Source organism: Peromyscus californicus, unplaced genomic scaffold, assembly GCF_007827085.1.
Source record: "Peromyscus californicus insignis strain IS unplaced genomic scaffold, ASM782708v3 Scaffold_23__1_contigs__length_62951481, whole genome shotgun sequence".
NCBI lineage: Eukaryota > Metazoa > Chordata > Mammalia > Rodentia > Cricetidae > Peromyscus > Peromyscus californicus.
Genome location: NW_026294534.1, coordinates 42,550,844 through 42,568,454, shown reverse-complemented (window position 1 = coordinate 42,568,454; position 17,611 = coordinate 42,550,844). Strand labels below are relative to the sequence as shown.

General features: G+C 36.4%; 1 pseudogene; it reads left to right on the top strand.

The window, feature by feature from the left end:
• Positions 1-1,860: 1,860 nt before the first annotated feature.
• LOC128119484 (40S ribosomal protein S3-like) lies at positions 1,861-17,014 on the top strand (annotated as a pseudogene).
• Positions 17,015-17,611: the final 597 nt, after the last annotated feature.

Genomic DNA, 17,611 nt, shown 5'->3' with positions numbered 1-17,611 from the left:
TTAGGCAGACATCAGAAATATTCTTACTTCTGCCTTGGCCAGAGGCAACAATGCCAGAAGGGACATCTGGTTACGGATCTGTGATCTTGTTCTTTCCTTTTCATACAACATAAAGAAGTACTCCTGCCTAAGAATGATACTTGAAGACATGACTGAAACTGAAAGATGCTTGGAAAATCTTCACTCAGCTCTGGAACAACAGAAAAGGCACCTAGGTGGCAAGATCAAAGTCAACACAAGCATCTCGGTATATACGCACAATTCAAACTCACCTGAAAAAAGTTTCATTTTAAAGGAAAGTACTAAAAAAAAAGGGGAAAAAAGATGAATACATAAGCAAAGAGTAACATAGCACTGGTTCCCCACTCATATACATCAATCAGGAACATTTTAGAATAGGTTTTTGATTATGTGTGTGTGTGTGTGTGTGTGTGTGTGTGTGTGTGTGTGTGTGTGTATGAACCATGGCAGTTAACTTTTAGTGTTGCAAGGACTCACAGTTAGAACTCTGTCTTTAGTCTCAGAAGAAATTTAAGACCTTAAACTTTTAAATGTTGTTGGGACTGATTAAAACTCTAAGAACTCGTGAGTTTGGAGTAGAAGCATTTTGCATCATGAGATGGCCATGAGGCTGTAGGGACCAAGGAGAGACTGTCGTGGTTTGAATCTGAAATACTGCACACATACTCCTGAGTTTGAATCTTGGCACTTAACTGATGGACCTGCTTTGGAGGTTGAGACACTTTGATGAGATGGGATAGAGTTTGAGATAGTGGGTCACAGTGAGTAGGCACTGAGTTACAACCTGTCTCTAACTCAACACGAGCTTACCCTCTTTCCTAGCCCATGAAAAGTGAAGAATCCCAGCCATATGTTCCCACTGCTATAGAGTACATCATACCTTCCAGAACATGGTGGTCCATTTTATACTCTAAGCCAAAGTCAATGCTTTTTGCCTGAAGTTGCTTCCACAGGCATTTGGTTACAGCTATGAGAAAAGTAACTAATAAAATGACACACCATGAAATACAAGTATTGGGCACTGAAGTATTACACAATTAACAGAAGTGAAATATGTGAAAGCGAGTTAAATATTTCTGTGAAGTCATTTTTATGTATCACATGGTTCATGCTCCAGAACGTCCCATCCTCATTCTCTCACACATCTCTACAAATCCCATAACACACACCAGTAAGTTCATGGGGGATTCCCACACTGGTTATAAAATAAGAACGCCTTTAATCCCAGCACTCGGGAGGCAGAGCCAGGCGGATCTCTGTGAGTTCGAGGCCAGCCTGGACTACCAAGTGAGTTCCAGGAAAGGTGCAAAGCTACACAGAGAAACCCTGTCTCGAAAAACCAAAAAAAAAAAAAAAAAAAAAAAAAAAAAAAAAAAAAAAAATAAGAAACATATTTCGTGAATTAGTCAGACAAGAGTTTCCAATAAAAGTTTGGGCACTGAAGGAAACCTTATGACAACCATTACAGTTGGGTTCTGATAAGAAGAAAATCCATTCCCAACAGACAGACTGATATGTAATATACCATACCTCGATATAAAATTATCACAAATAATAGAATTGTGATCAATAACAGTTTTATTAAGAGGTCTGAAATTTGGAAAGACATATTAGAAGCGTGGTGAGGATAGGCATAGGTAGTTTATAGGTGGTCGTACTTTAAACTGGACTATATTGTAGGAAAAAGAGATGTATTTTACAAAGAATTCATATCAGATAGCACTCATTACAGATGGGTTTCAATACTCAATTGAGAAAACAGTCTTCCCTTCTATGGACTGCCATTCATCCTCTTTTCTAGTCACTCCAATGTCAAAATGCATCGGTGGAACATCCAGTATGGGTGAAATGCGGAAACTGTGCAATGCTATGGACTTCACAGATGACTTGAATGCTGTGCCCAGTATGATAATAATACACCTAAAGATGGTCTCCAACTTAACAATGTTATTATTACTTTTCGATATTAACAAACAATCTAATGCCAATAGGATTCCATTGAATCACTTCCATTACAGAGGACAAAAATGTTTTCCTCAGTCAAACAATAAATTACTCAGAATGTAGGTTTGCCTTTCATGCCTTCCTGTGTTTATCAGAAATATAATCAAAGACTACTAAAATTCTATAGGCACTTACACATTATCTGATTTGGTATCATTTCCAAGGAAAATAGCCATGGCACAGTAAAAAAAAAAAAAAAAAAAACATTGAGGCAATGGCAAACTAAATGCTTCATTCTAACCTCTCAAGCTCTTCAGTAATTAACCTTATAGCACAATGGAATAGGTTGCTGAAGACATCTTCCAGGTTTTGAATCTTATTCCACCCAATGTAGAAGGTACACTGAAATATATCTATTTCTATGTTTCTCGTAAGAGTGGTTAACACAGTTAAGAACAGTGGGAACTGCCTTTCTTTACCAACCTAACCAGCCTCTCATAAGAGCTGTCTCCTGTTTGCAGTGCCTTTACATCTGCCTCTTTGAAGTCTTAAGCATTCAAAAAGTAAGTGCTTCAATTGAGAGGTTAATTTTGACTCAATTGAACTGAAGTTAACATATCATTTTATTATTATTTTTAACTTCTTGTTCCTCTTAAATACCACTTCAAATTTACCTGTTTCATTGCCAATTTTATAATCATCAGAAATAAAATCACTGCAGATGAATAGAAATGGGAAAGAAGAAAACAGAGCACCAGGAAATCATATTCCTCTGTACTGAAATGCACCACATACTCCATTTACAGACAAGCCTTAATCCTCAACTTGATTATATTTTTAATAATTTATTTATATTTTTGTTTATGGGTATTTTGCCTGCATGTGTGTAAGTGCATCCCATGCATGCAGAGTCCCAGAGGTCAGAAAAGGATCCCTGGTACTGGAGTTTCAGACAGTGGTTAGCTATCATATGGGTGCTGAGAATCAAACCTTAGTGCTCTGCAAGAACTTCCAAAGTTCTTAACCTCCTCTGCCCCCCCCCCCCCCCCGGCCCAGGCATCTCAACAATTCCTTGACTATATCTTGATACAAGTCCATCTATGAGTAAATTTAAAAAGGAAACAAGAAACCATAATCTGATAGAACTGGTTTCTTTTTTTTTTTTTTTTTTTTTTTTTTTTTTTTTTTTGGTTTTTCGAGACAGGGTTTCTCTGTGTAGCTTTGCGCCTTTCCTGGGACTCACTTGGTAGTCCAGGCTGGCCTCGAACTCACAGAGATCCGCCTGGCTCTGCCTCCCGAGTGCTGGGATTAAAGGCGTGCGCCACCACCGCCCGGCTAGAACTGGTTTCTTTAGGAGGAGATAAACAGACTTACATATCGTTCCCTCACATGTACATAGATGGAAGGCCATTTAAGACACAGTGAAGAGGCATTTACAATGGAGAAAGAGTGACTTCTTCAGAAACCCAGGTTGACATTGTTCTATCTTGTACATTTAGCACCTAGAAATATGAAAAGAAAATACGATATTGTTTAGACTATCAGTATATAACATTTTATAAGACTGCCTTTTCAGGTTAATACACTACAGACAAGTTGAACAGTTTTTTAGATTAAGCAAGAATGAAAGCTTAGGCAATTATGTTAGATGTGCATTCTGAAATAGCTGACATATTGACTAAGAGCAGAAGGAAATGCACCAGATGCTGAATAAGGATGCACCACCCTCAACAGTCATCTATTGTCCCTTTAAAACAAACAAGTAAAACAACGGAAACAAAGTGACTGCGTATTTTTCTTCTTGCTCTGTGATATATGTGTTCACTTCCCCTTTATACATTATAAATAGCAGTTAGTGGTGATTATAATCATTTCCTTAGATTACACCAAGTGGAGATCTGATTTATAGATAAACATAATTGTCATCCAACAATGAATAGAGTGATAGATGCCCTTAGGGATCATCATTCAAGCACAGGTTGTATTAGGTTGTATGTAGCAATTCTTATGCTAATGGAGAGTTTATACAAGTTAAGACCATATAATCTCCTCTCATTTCATTTTTAACATTAAACATGTAGATGTATGGGTGTTTGAGTAGATATTAAATATCCTATAATTCATTGTAAGACATGAAATTCTTACCCTTCAAAACCAACTGTGCTGGTCGCTTTATAATACACTCACTGTTTGGACACTTAGTTTGACTCTAGAAGATTTATTGTTGGTGTGACCTTCTCATTCCTGAATTATAATGACCATGTACATGCTTAGATTAAATCCTATCAATAGACTCCTGGCTCCAACTCCTTCCAGTCCACATTTAGGTCTTTCAGTGATGTTACAAGGAAAGGGTTTATTTTCCAATAGGAAGGATACTTCTTAAAGAGGTCTGATGGTTTTAATATTTTTATCCACAGGAAAATTCGCTTGATATATCTAGAAAGTAAAGAGAAATTGATATCAGATGAGAAAGAAATTCAAATTAGAAATAAATATTGGCATTATTATACTACTGAAACATACTGTTTTATTAGTGTGATTTTACATTTAATGCTATCAGATTCTTTTCTGACTATGTAACACAGAAAGGCAACTTTACACATTTAGTATATATTCTGAAAAAAAAAAAAACTCAACAAAATACCTTGAGTAAATGGTACTAGAGGAGAGTTGTTAATGGCGAACATGTGAGATTATTTACAGTGCGTGGATAATAGTATTTTTCTAGTGAGTATGTGTTAGGTTTCATCTTCTCCTCATCTATACCTTGGAGCAGTCATGCTCTCATTTTTCATTCAATATGAATAATCCATACACAGTATGAAGAATTTTCTGGGAAGGAGAAAAATTATGTTGATGTTTCTGTTACAAGAAATCTGGGGTCTCACTGGAGTTACCATATGATATTGAGGAAATTGGATCCCTCTTGGGCTTCTTAGTCTCATTAATATAAGAATCTAAGAACAGATTCAAATGGAAACTTGCTGATAATTTTGTTAGAGTTTAAGAGAAAAACCCTAGGGCAAGCAAGCTGTAAATCTAGGCATCTGTCTAGAGAAGGAGGAGAGAAAAGAGAAAAGAAACAACATTGTTGCTTGAGGTAATATGACTTGCCACATCCTGGAAATGAAGCCACATAATGGAAAAGAGCTTTAAACAAAGAATGGAAATTGCCCAAATTGCAGAGAAAGCTTATTTAGGATCTTCCAAGCATCAGAAGGAGACAGAAGAAAAGGGAGAAACAAAAATAACAATAAAAGGAGAGAGGCTACCTCTTTCTAAGTAGACTCAAAGGTTTGACAAACACAAGAGAACCTAATGACCACTACTAGGAACTGCAGTGTGGACAGGAATTTGGGGAAGGAAAAGTACATCATCTCACTGAAGACACATCCCTGTGTCTTTTTAGTATGGCTTAGTTTGAACCCACTTTTCTGGGTGATGGTCCCTTGGTCAGTTGATTGAGCTGCCCAACTTATTAACTCATACCGGAAGAGACCATGGAATGTCTCTGCCTGGCAGTAGAGTCCATTCTTTTGACTAGGAACAGCATCTTCTCCTTAATGGGCCTTCAATGCTGCCCTAATATTTGAAGGCTTATGTAAATGAGGATGCTCCCTATGAATAAAACTATCCTGGTTTAGGAGAAAATGTTATAATCTGTTGTACAATCAAATTAAAATAAGGTTTGGGAAGGCAGAATTGGTAAAGCAGCTAAAAACTTACCAACCCCAACAGCATCATGTACTGGCCTGTTTGTGGTTGGAGAGGAATGCCAGGACTCTTATGAATCTGTAAAGTGGATTCTTGAAGCACTTTACATTTAAATAGTTTTAAAATGTGCCTCTAGTTGTTTTTCTGTTGGAATTAGGCAGGTCTTACACAGTCATGTTATCTTTAAGATACTAAATAGCTCCGTTACCTACGACCAGGGAGGTATTCCAGTGCTGATATATACTGCAGTAACAATAACATCAACACATGTAATACTGCCCTAGCTTAATTTGTGACTTTTGCGTCTCCTTAGCCCTAGGCAGTAGGTAAGATAGCCCTTTAACAATATATGAGAAAGAAATTAAAGCAAGAGTTAATGACTAGCTTGCCTGGGGCCTTTGATAATTAGTTAGAGAATTAGGCAGAACAACTCGGTTTCCTGATTAACATCTCTGTGATCTCTCTACTGGCCCATTCAGTTAAGAGCATGGAGTCTTTTGTCTAGCAGCTATGACATCGCTATGGTATTCTTACTCACTGTGTGACCTTGGGCAAAATGTTCAGTTACTCTAGGCTGCCAAGTTTTCCAGGAATAATGAATGAATGAGGTTAACTGCACATTTTCCCTTTAATAAAATGAACCAGGTTGTTTACAAGGTGCTTTCTTTACCCTCTTCTCACCTATCTTGGACAGCCTACCATAACTCAAGCAAATCCTTAATGGTACAAAATAGCCTATGTATTTCTTCCCCAACATACTTTTTTTTCTTCTGGTAGCATGATTTTTTTCATTTAATAGTATATTCTAAAGTGATATTGGAATATCCATTGTGTGTCATATTCACTAATGCATGTAGGAGACAAGTAAAGAAATGTAAAGAAATGTCCATTTTGATGTCACAGAATTAATAACTTAGTAGGAAAAAAGGTTAAGGTGTATATTGGTATTATCCAAAGGACCAATAGTAACTCTTAGAAGAAAGATTAAGGAATTTTATTACATCACAATTTTGTATCTCTTCTTTTAGAAGCTGTGGAAACAAAGGTAACTAAGACTTTTCATATAATAGTTATGAAACAAGAAAAAAATGTAGCAAAAGCTTAAAAATGGTTAACATTGGTTTGCTCATATTTATCATATATTATTAAATACTGAAAATATAGTTTTCTAAAATTGTATGCTTCCTTATATCTTATTGAAATTTATTAATTGATAATGAGATAGTGTTTCATATTCCCTAGGCTACCTGTGTGCTTACTACCTAGACAAAGACTACCTTGAACTTCTGTTCTTCCTGCTTTCTCCTCAGGCATGCTAGCATTCCAGGTGTTCACCATCACATCTCATTTATGTAGTGTTAGAGATTGAACCCTGGAACTTTTTCTAAATCATTCCCTTAGTGAAACAACAGGTCCATCCTATGTGTTATGGCTTTTTCTTACTATTTCATAGTTCAAATTTATAGGACAGAATTGAAAGAAATTAATAAAGTATCTGCAACAATATGTTTTTTCACTGAATTTCTAAGACATGTCTTAAAATTCAAATGCTTCTAGCACTTCAGGAACTATGACAGCCCCTGGAAGCCTGGTGATAGAAAAGTTATCCTAAACAGAGTAATTGTCCACATTTCCTCAGCCATCAAACTATTACCTTTCGTTCACTGGCAAAATTAGTATATTCCACAGGAATGCAGAATTCCAGGTTGACAAAGGTCTACAAAGAAATGACACAATAGCCGGGCGGTGGTGGCGCACGCCTTTAATCCCAACACTCGGGAGGCAGAGCCAGGCGGATCTCTGTGAGTTCCAGGCCAGCCTGGGCTACCAAGTGAGTTCCAGGAAAGGCGCAAAGCTACACAGAAAAACCCGTCTTGAAAAACCAAAAAAAAAAAAAAAGAAATGACACAATAGACTTTTACTCTGTATCACCCATGGAACGGAATTAGGTAGGGATAGTCCTGCTAGATCTGGAACATGAAGGAATCTTACAGGTACAAAGGACACTTTTTTTTCTTTTTCAAGATGGAAAGTTTTTGAGAGCCCATCTTCTTTGGCCAATATTTGACTACAAAACAAACAAGTGGCAAGAAAAATCTGTACTATAAAATAGAAGCAACAAGAGTCCTAGGTCCTCTTCTCCCAAAGTATCATTTGGCCTGTCTCACACCCATTTTGAATTTGTTATAGCATTTGTCATAGGACTTACTATTAGGTGGCTACAGGCATAGTTTGAGCAAACTGTAATTAAATGCATTTCTCATTATCAATTTATTTCCTGCTTAAAATACACTTCTAATTTATAAATAATAAAATTGTAGTCAAAGGTTTCTCTGATCTTACCCAGCCCCACGTTCCCACATTCCTTCTCTCCTGCCTAGCCCTGCGGTCCCTCAGCTGCTTATAAAATAATCATTCAGATGTTTAATATTAATTACCAACTGTATGGTCTATGGCAAGCCTCTTGCTAGCTAGATCTTATATCTTAAATTAACCCATTTCTATTAGTCTATGTTTTGCCACGTGTTCTGTGGCTTACTGGTCTGCTGGTATGTGTTGTTCCTTGGGTGGCAGACTGGCATCTCTCCCCAGACTCCACCTTTCTCTTTCCTGTCTCTCCCCTTGAATTTCTCACCTGCCTCTATGCTGCCTTCCCATAGGCCAAAGAAGCTTATTTATTAACCAATTGGAACAACATATATTCACAGCATACAGAAAGACATGCCCCAGCATAAAGTAATCATAAGATTTATTCATACAGACAGATTCTTTGTCAACTTATTACATTTATTTTTACTATATAAATCTGATTTCATCTTGATATATGTAAAATATTGTCCTAAGTATGCCTTTTATGCTAATACTTTATATTGTGATATGTATTATTTACCAAATGGTGGGAAAATTGTTATACTTCCTATTCACATGCACATATATATAATCCATTATACTTTCACATTTATGAACCAGGCCTACATACATTGTAGCATGCAAAATAAAATTTTATTTATTATTTCCTATATAATCAATAGGCCACCATGCCATTGTATATATAAACCAAAAGTGGAAATATGTAACTATTCTCATTGCATTAGGTAAATCAAAAGTAATAGACACTCCACCTATTGAAGATACTCAGTGTTCACTCAGTCCTCTTTTAATATTCAAAGTTCTGCATGCAAGGACAAAGAGCAGTTGGATTATTGGCAGTTTGTGTGGCTAAATACAGGATATCAGGCTCTCTCTTATCTCTGTGGTATTCATCTTACTTTAGATTATATGAACTCAAACTAGTTCCACAATAAGGAAAATGATTCATCATGTAGAGGGTCTATGATTTTGTTAAAAATGTTCAAGGCAAAAGTAACAATTTTAAATCCAAATAACTCATGTAATTATTGTATATACATATGAATTCATTATTAAACAAATTAATCTTTACCTTGGCTTTGGTCTAAACTTCTTTTCTTCTTTTCAGTGTGCTCTCAGTCTCATCATCCTTCTCAATGTTTGTCCTGAGATGCACACACTGTAGGAAATAATCGCACCATCTGATAATTAGCTCCATTGTGAACTCATATCTTAGCAGCCTCAACTGAGCCTTAATCTTGTTTCTCCATAGGGTTGGTTCTAAGATACCCTCCTGTCTTCTCACAATCCTAAATTCTACCTTTCTTAATTGCAACCTAGCTTTATGTTCCTTGAGCCAAAGAGTCAAAAAGTGGAAAGTCCTTCAATTTACAAATGTCTGATTACAAAACACATGGTCCTTCTGTTGCAAAAGAAAAGCTACTTCCCATACTGTCTTCTACCGCTCTAAATAATCCTTCTGTTTAAGGATTTACTTATTCTGGAAAATCTCTAGTTTCTGTTGTTCTTCAGTCTCTTTCATCTATGCTAATCTCCAATTCTGCTCTTACGTCTCCCACCTTAAATAGAGAACAAATTATTTCATTTCTTGAAACACTCACACCTACTTCTGGTCATTGTATTCATTTGATAGTCTCCTTAGTTGACATAATGTAGTTGACAATGTACTATCTTCGTCTTTGAGAATCTTTGTTAGTTTCAGATAGCCTTCAGTTTTGGCCACATTACAAATTGTCTTTCTGAACTATTTCAGATTGATGGAAATCTTACCAGTTTTACAATAAAGCAGGATTGTGGTTATATATTGTGTACCCTAATAAACTCGCTTGGGGATCAGGGGACAGAGCCAGCCACTATATTAAACATAGAGGTCATGCAGTGGCAGGACATGCCTTTAATCCTAACATTCAGGAGGCAGAGACCCATCCAGATCTCTGTGAGTTCAAGGCCACTGGGAACAGAGCCAGGCATGGTGGCACACACACCTTTAATGCCAGCACTTGAAATCTCAAGTCTTTGCTTGGGAAGGACACATGTCTTTAATCTCAGGAAGTAATATGTCAGGACACCGAAATGTATATAAGGCGCGAAGAAACAGGAACACACTCTCTTGAAGCTGAAGATTTCATAGAGGTAAGAACGTGGCTGACATTCTGTTTCTCTAATCTTTCAGCTTTCACCTCAATATCTGGCTCTGGGTTTTGTTGTTGTTGTTGTTTGTTTGTTTGTTTGTCTTTTATTAAGACCACTCTAATCTTAGTAGATTTAGCAACTAAGTTATTTAGTTGTTTCAGAAACTAGTCATCTGAGTTGCTCTTCTCCTCATAGGTTTATGCCAAGCTCTATGAAATCTTTTATTTGTATCTTAGTCATTTGTATAAATACATAGGGATTTTTATTTATTGTTTGTTTGTTTTCTTTTCAAGAAATTCTGAAGAATAAAATCAAGGGTAAGGGTGGATATGAAATGAGAGTGAATTAAGATGTGTATAAACCTTTGTATCATGTCTTCATGTTCTGGAAAGGGCCTCCAGTATGGAAAATCACTAATTGACTAATTAGGTAAAAGCAGATCACTCACTGACATCAGTCGATCACCAACTACCTTTGATCATTCCAGAACTGCTCTGACACCACAAGCACATTGTTTAGTAACACACCTGACAACAGAGATGGGAAACATTCAAATTTAATGCATTTTCTACACACCAAGAATGAATGTTCATCTATTCAATAGCATAGACCAAGGTGGAGGTTCTGCTTTAACTTAATTTCTCTTTTATAGTGTGGATTCAAAATGGCCCCCTAAAGACACACATGTTGAGTGCTTGTTAATCAGATGATGATGTTGTTTTGAAGTGGTAGAATATTTTGGATTTTGGACTAGTTTGTTGACAAAAGTCTCCTGACTTATTTGCTTAAAGAATATAATGGGACATCCCTCTCTAGTTTCCTCTCTCACCTTTTTAGTTTTCCTCTATCCTGACCACCATGAAGTAAGCAAGTTTGCTCTACCACATATTCCCAAACATCATCTTTTTCTTCCCCAGTTGTTTAAAGTAATGTAGTCAACTAACCATGGGATCAAACCCCTGACACCATGAATCAACACAAACCTTTCCTCCTCTTGTGGGACTATTCCTGAGGAGTTTTAAATAAATTAATACCAGATAGGGTACCAATATAAGAAGAACAAAAAAGAAAAAGATTCCACCCAAGGTTAGATTAGTGATACAATACATTTATTGGAATTATTGACAGTAGTTTGGATGATTCAGGATGTTAGAAACCACATCTGTAGAATACCCTGTACAATTTCCAGGCAGCTCCGACAAGGAGTCTTCTTCCTCTCAGGAAGTAAGTGTTTACGGCATACAGAACCTGGAGCAGGAGACTCTTCAGTTTCAGAAATCTGTGAATTGGAATTCCATTTACTTACTAGGAGTGTCATGAACCTCTTCTTCCTCAAAGAAGGAATATTTTGATACCTTCTTAAGTTTACTATCTCATGTAATTTAACACAATTTAGACAAATACAGAGACCATACAGTTCTTTAGTGGAAAATTGGTCCCACTGTGTTCTTTCCATTCAGGAAGAACTATTAATTTGCCCTCTATGTGGAGATACACAATTGGGCGGGAGGGGATGACAACAAATTGTCTGACTTGAAGGCATCGCTTATGACACTAAATAGGAACTCACCAAATATTTACCATGTAGGCAAAATTATTCCAAAACCTTGTACTGGATTAAAATACCTTTTAACAAAGGATGTTGGACCATAGTCTAGACTCAATATGTACTTTGAAGTAGTGAATTACTTACGGTTTTATGTTCTAGCTAAGAATACCTAGGTTGGGGAAACACAAAAGAAACAAGAAAAACATTCTTTGATTTTGTTTTTGTGTTTTCTGTTTTGTCATATCTCAGAAATCCCTGTGACATTTACACAAATTTGAACTTTCAGTGGTAAGAAGCATCCATTGTCAAAGAGACAAACTTCATCTATGGAACATGTTAGTCATTCAATTAAACAATAATGCCTTGTCTGCCTTTTTCCACTTGTGTCTGGGAGTCAGATGTCAGAAAATGAGTCATAATCTTATGGGAAATTGAGAGTTAGCAGAAAAAAAAAATTAATGGCACCTAGATAGACTATTTGAGCAACTTTTGTAACTCACTTGTGTACCTTGCATCGTGAGTGACAAAGGTCCCAGAACTGGTCAATGAAAGGATTGGTTATTAGTCATCAAATGTCTGAGTATCTGGAACCCATCCCCTAGTGAATCAGTGAGGCTGACAGAGGTAAATAAGTTGAAGGTGATGGATATTACCTTGCTTAACTTTCTCTTTAAGTATTTGCCCAAGGAAATGAGTACCATCAGAAGCCAGACAATCTGTTCCCTGACCAGTTGATTTGAAACTCTGAGTAGAAATATAGTAACATAGCAATGCCTACGCAGTTTCTTAACAGTGAAGATGTCCTGTCAAGATTCTTTGAGCATTGACAACCCTTCATGGATTGTCTTAATAGTGGAGAAAGACTGCATTTCTAGTCACCCTTCTCCTGAGAAAACCAACAACTAAGTACTTGTCAAGGTAAGGACATGATCACTCAATCCTGTGAGCCCAGTAATGAGCTCTTGTGAATTTGATCAAAGATAAGGCAAATATTGACATAGAATCTATGCCTCTCATCCTTTCCTCTACACTGGCATCAATACAAAGAAATTTCCTTAAAATACTCACTGATACACTCTTTAAAGCCTGCTTTGTGGGTAACCCTACCTTTAATACACCCCTCACAGCCAAATGTTTAATGTCATCTGCTGCTGTTCCCATCTCTGAAAATTAAAAAAGAAAAGAAATTAGTTTCTTCTTTTTAATGAAAAAATATTCTTCCAATAACCATCTGAAAACTACCATGATGGTGATTTATTGAGGATTCACATATTCGTGAGGAAATGTCATACCTGTCTCAGAATGGAGCAGTGACTTCTGCCTGGTTATGAATTCTCATTCTTAGCAGACTACATATGATGTATATTTAGCCATCTAGTAAGCATTTATCTGACTGTCAATTGTTCAAAGAATATTTTCTTGGCAAGGGCTTCTGTGAGATAATCACAGAACTATGGTGTTCTTCAGTCTTGCCTGAGATCTCCTGATCACCTTTCTCGTGTCAGTTGAAGAAGGGGAATATTTAATTTGATATTCATTGTATACCCTACATAGCAAACTACATCAGGTTAATTAATTCATACAATATATATTTTTCCATTTGACATTTTTATATTTCAATTCCCCACCTCAATCAAAATGGGCCTACTTTATGCATGTCATATGTTATTTTTAAATCAGGACTTTAAAAGCCATACTATCCTTTATCAGTTGCTAACCATGGTGACATTGTCACAATTTCCATTTGTATATCAGATTTTTTAAAGCAACATCCCCCAAATCCAAGGATTTTCTTCAAAGATGGTAATTTCAAACCCATAGATAACTGTTCTAAACCAGACACAGGATAATTCAATACTAATCTCTAAGGATCATTTTATAATACATGATAATTTCGTCTCTATATAATTTTCCTTGTGAGATTCAGAGTCACTATTCTGTCAGTCATAATTTTGCTTTGGCTCAATCTTTCTTGGAAAATACAAATGCCTCCAATTTTTAGTATCATCCGAGTCTTAGGAGATCTTGTTCTTTTTATTTATAAAATAAGACATGGTCCTCTCTATTTTGCACGTAGAGAACTGCCCATTGACAACTGGGCCACTCATAGTGAACTTCCTTCAGCGAGGATGTAAATGCACACAGACTGTTTGTTTGACTGTTTGGTGCAAGAAATCACATTGAATTTTCCAGAGTTTTCACAGAGACCCACAGATGTCTCTGCCTGACAGCAGGCCTAGCTGTGTGGTGGCCACTGTGTCTCTAAGTGCCCCTCCCAAGTGACCTAGTTTATAACTCCTTCTGAGCAGACAGGCTATTCTTAGGGAAGCCAGGTGCACTGACTGAGCAGGCTGTGTACAGACAGGTTAACTTGTGATTAATATGGAATGTTGAGTTATTTCATCAAATTTGCTGCATAGATATTTCATAAAAGGCCTGCTAGGAGTTCTTTTTTTAATCCACTCATATCTAGGCCATGTTTCCTTATGAATACAGAATTTCCAAAATGGAGAGTATTATTTGCTGTTCTATATTAAGAATTTATAACATGTTTATGAACAAGGAAACATTTAATGACTAGACTGTGGTAGTTAGACATGGATGAGACTCATAGTGATTCTAAAAGGAAAGTGAGATGCATCCAATAGATGCTTCCTTTACAAAGTGCAAGGAAATGTTAAGTTGGTCAGAGAGAGTTTAAAGAGCCTTTTTAGAAAACAGCATTTCTGTGAATTACCATAGCTTCTCCATTTCATGAGGGTGAAGCAAATACTAGGTTTGCCTGGGTCAATGCGGATAGGACTTACAAATAAAGCCTTATATTAAGTGGAGCCTTATTCCATGGACGATCTGCATCTGTAAACCCATTATAAAGGCAACAAATGTAAATAATATGGTGGTCTTTTTTATTTAACAACTCCCCTTTTCTCCCTGTACTTCTTTTTGATGATTCCTAGGACAAACCAAGAGGAGAAAGCCGCCGGGCGGTGGTGGCGCACGCCTTTAATCCCAGCACTTGGGAGGCAGAGGTAGGTGGAGCTCTGTGAGTTCGAGGCCAGCCTGGGCTACCAAGTGAGTTCCAGGAAAAGGCACAAAGCTACACAGAGAAACCCTGTCTCGAAAAACCAAAAAAAAAAAAAAAAAAAAGAGGAGAAAACCAGTTTTCCCTTGGTCACTCTCTCCGAAGTCCTCAGATAAAATAGAAAATGTTTACTCTCACATTTCAAACCATTTTCATTTTCTGAAGAAAAAATATCAAAAATTAAGCAAAGGAGATAGAGAAATTTAAGAAATCACATTTTAGAAAACAACACACAAAACTCATTGGTTTACCATGTTTTGCTTTCATTTATTTTTATTTCATTTAATTTGCTTGAACTGTGAGTTTGAAAACTACTAGAAAAATATATTAGTTTTATAAATTTAATACAGGAACAGGCTAAAAGGTAATGAATATGAAATTCTTGCCTTGTATAAGGTGCTTTATTGCTTCTAACAGATTTCACTAACCTTTCACAAAACTGTAAACCATCAAAGAATATGTTCATTTTACATATTAGGTTCAAAAATTTTCAAGAGTTATTCAAGTTCTTTTATTTAGTAAATGGCAAATCATAGATTAATACTGGGACAATATGGTTGTATTGATTGAAAACAAAAGTCTTCTTATAATATTTCATCCTCCTTGGGTTATATTAGGAAGACATGGTATATTTTGCAGTTGTACAATTAAGATATCTAAAAGTACTTTTGTGATTTTATTTCACATGAATGACAACATATGACTTCAAAAATAATTTTTCAAATATTTACTTATTTTTATTTTGTGTGTATCAGTGTTGTGCCTGTATGTATGTATGTATATACACCATGGGTGTGCCTGGCGTCTGCAAACATCAGAAGTGTGTGTGTGAGTCCCTAGAATTGGAGCTACAGAACTGTTGTGGGCTTTCATGTATATGGAAAACAAACTCGGATTCTCTGGAAGAGCAGGAAGCATTCTTAAATCCTCAGCCATCTTTCCAGCTCAAACAAACACACAAAAAAGCCAAGCTTTTATGAGAAATTTTTCTCAAATGGAAACTGAGGCAGACAAGCTAGCTTGTTCATGATTTTTTAAGAATGAGGTATATTGGCAATTAATTCTCATTTCTACTTAAAAATAAACACTCTTTTATTTGCATCAAATAACCTCTTGCATACATTAATTTTTTCCTAGGTTGGTATGGTGGATAAAGAAATATAAAAAGCAATGAAACAAAAGAGGCATTATTATTTATGTGAAATAGCTTTTTAAGTGTATAGTTTTTTTATGGGCAGTGTGTATTTTGGTTGCATCTGGGATATAATTTTGTTTTACTTATAGTTTTAAGTTTTCTAAAACATAACTTGCCCACTGTTCAATGTTATCAGACAGTTTAGATTAGTTATGGTGATAATGACTTTTAAAAGAAAATTATAGTTTAAATTACATACTTGCGAAAAAAGATCTTTCAAAAATCGTTAAGTTTTATGGGCTGCTTTAATTATTTTAATCTTGCATTTCAGCACAGAATTCTTTCCCACTGCCAAGTTAAATCTTTAGAAGAAAATGAAATATAATTATCTTTTCATATTATATGAAAATTAATGATATCATCAACACTTATGTAAGTTCCTTCAAGAAGTTAAGCCAGAGCTAGAAATCCATTCAGCCCAGCTTTGAACATGTCATCAGCAACAAACTTTGTCTTTTCACAGATCTGCAAGGGTATCTTAGGGCTGTGCTCTGCCTAAAGGAAACTTGTACTCTTGAAGATAGCTATTGTGGAACTGAAGTCCAAATTACACTGTCCAGAACAGAAATATTAGCCACCAGGATACAGAATGTTTTTGGTGATAAGGATGGGTGGATCAAAGAACTACTCCTCTGGAAGAGGTTTGCTTTCCTTGAGGGCAGCATAGAGTTGTATGTGGAAAAGATTGCCATAAGAGGATGTGTGTTATGCCCAAATGGAGTCTCTACATTGCAAAACCCCAGGAGTGATACCAATGTGAAGGGTCTTTTATGGTGTTCCAAGGCTGAGAGTGGAGCCAAAGGATGCATATTTGTGGTGTCTGAGAAGTTCTGCAGATGAGGGCTAAGTCCATGGTGTCTGTGATTGGTGTGATGATCCCCAGGAGAGATCTGTTAATTACTACAATGCCATGGCACTGCACCATGTGCAACTTAGACAAGATGTGCTGAGCAGCAAAGTAAAGAGCATTCTTCCTTGGGACCCAAGGGTCAGATCAACTTAAAAAAAAAAAAAAGAAAAGATAAAAGCCTCTGATGTTCCAGGTGAGTATAGTGCTACCTAGCGAGAAGATCCTGCTCACCAGCCTTATCCCGGAACATAAGGATGGGAAGTCTGCACATCCATCATGCCCCAACCACCACCTCCAGCATAATAGAGTCTTAGCAGCTGCAGTTGAAGGTTGGATGTTGCACTGAAACAACATTTTATAAAAGTCTTCCACAAAGGAAACAAACAAACAAGCAAACAAAAAACAACGAAGACACACTGTAATACCTTAATTTGTAACAAAAGACAATTTTAAATCATTGACAAAACTTACATAACTAATATTAAATAAAATATTTTCCCTTACCTTATATTTTGCTTGACATTTTTTTTCTTAGACAGGGTTTCTCTGTGTAGCTTTGGAGCCTGTCCTGGATCTCTCTCTGTAGACCAGTCTGGCCTTGAACTCACAGAGATCTGCCTGGCTCTGCCTCTCGAGTGCTGGGATTAAAGGTGTGCACCACCACCGCCCAGCAGACATTTATTTTTAAATAAGAAAATACTGTGAATAAACATACAAGATTGATGAAATAATATGAGTATATTTTATATC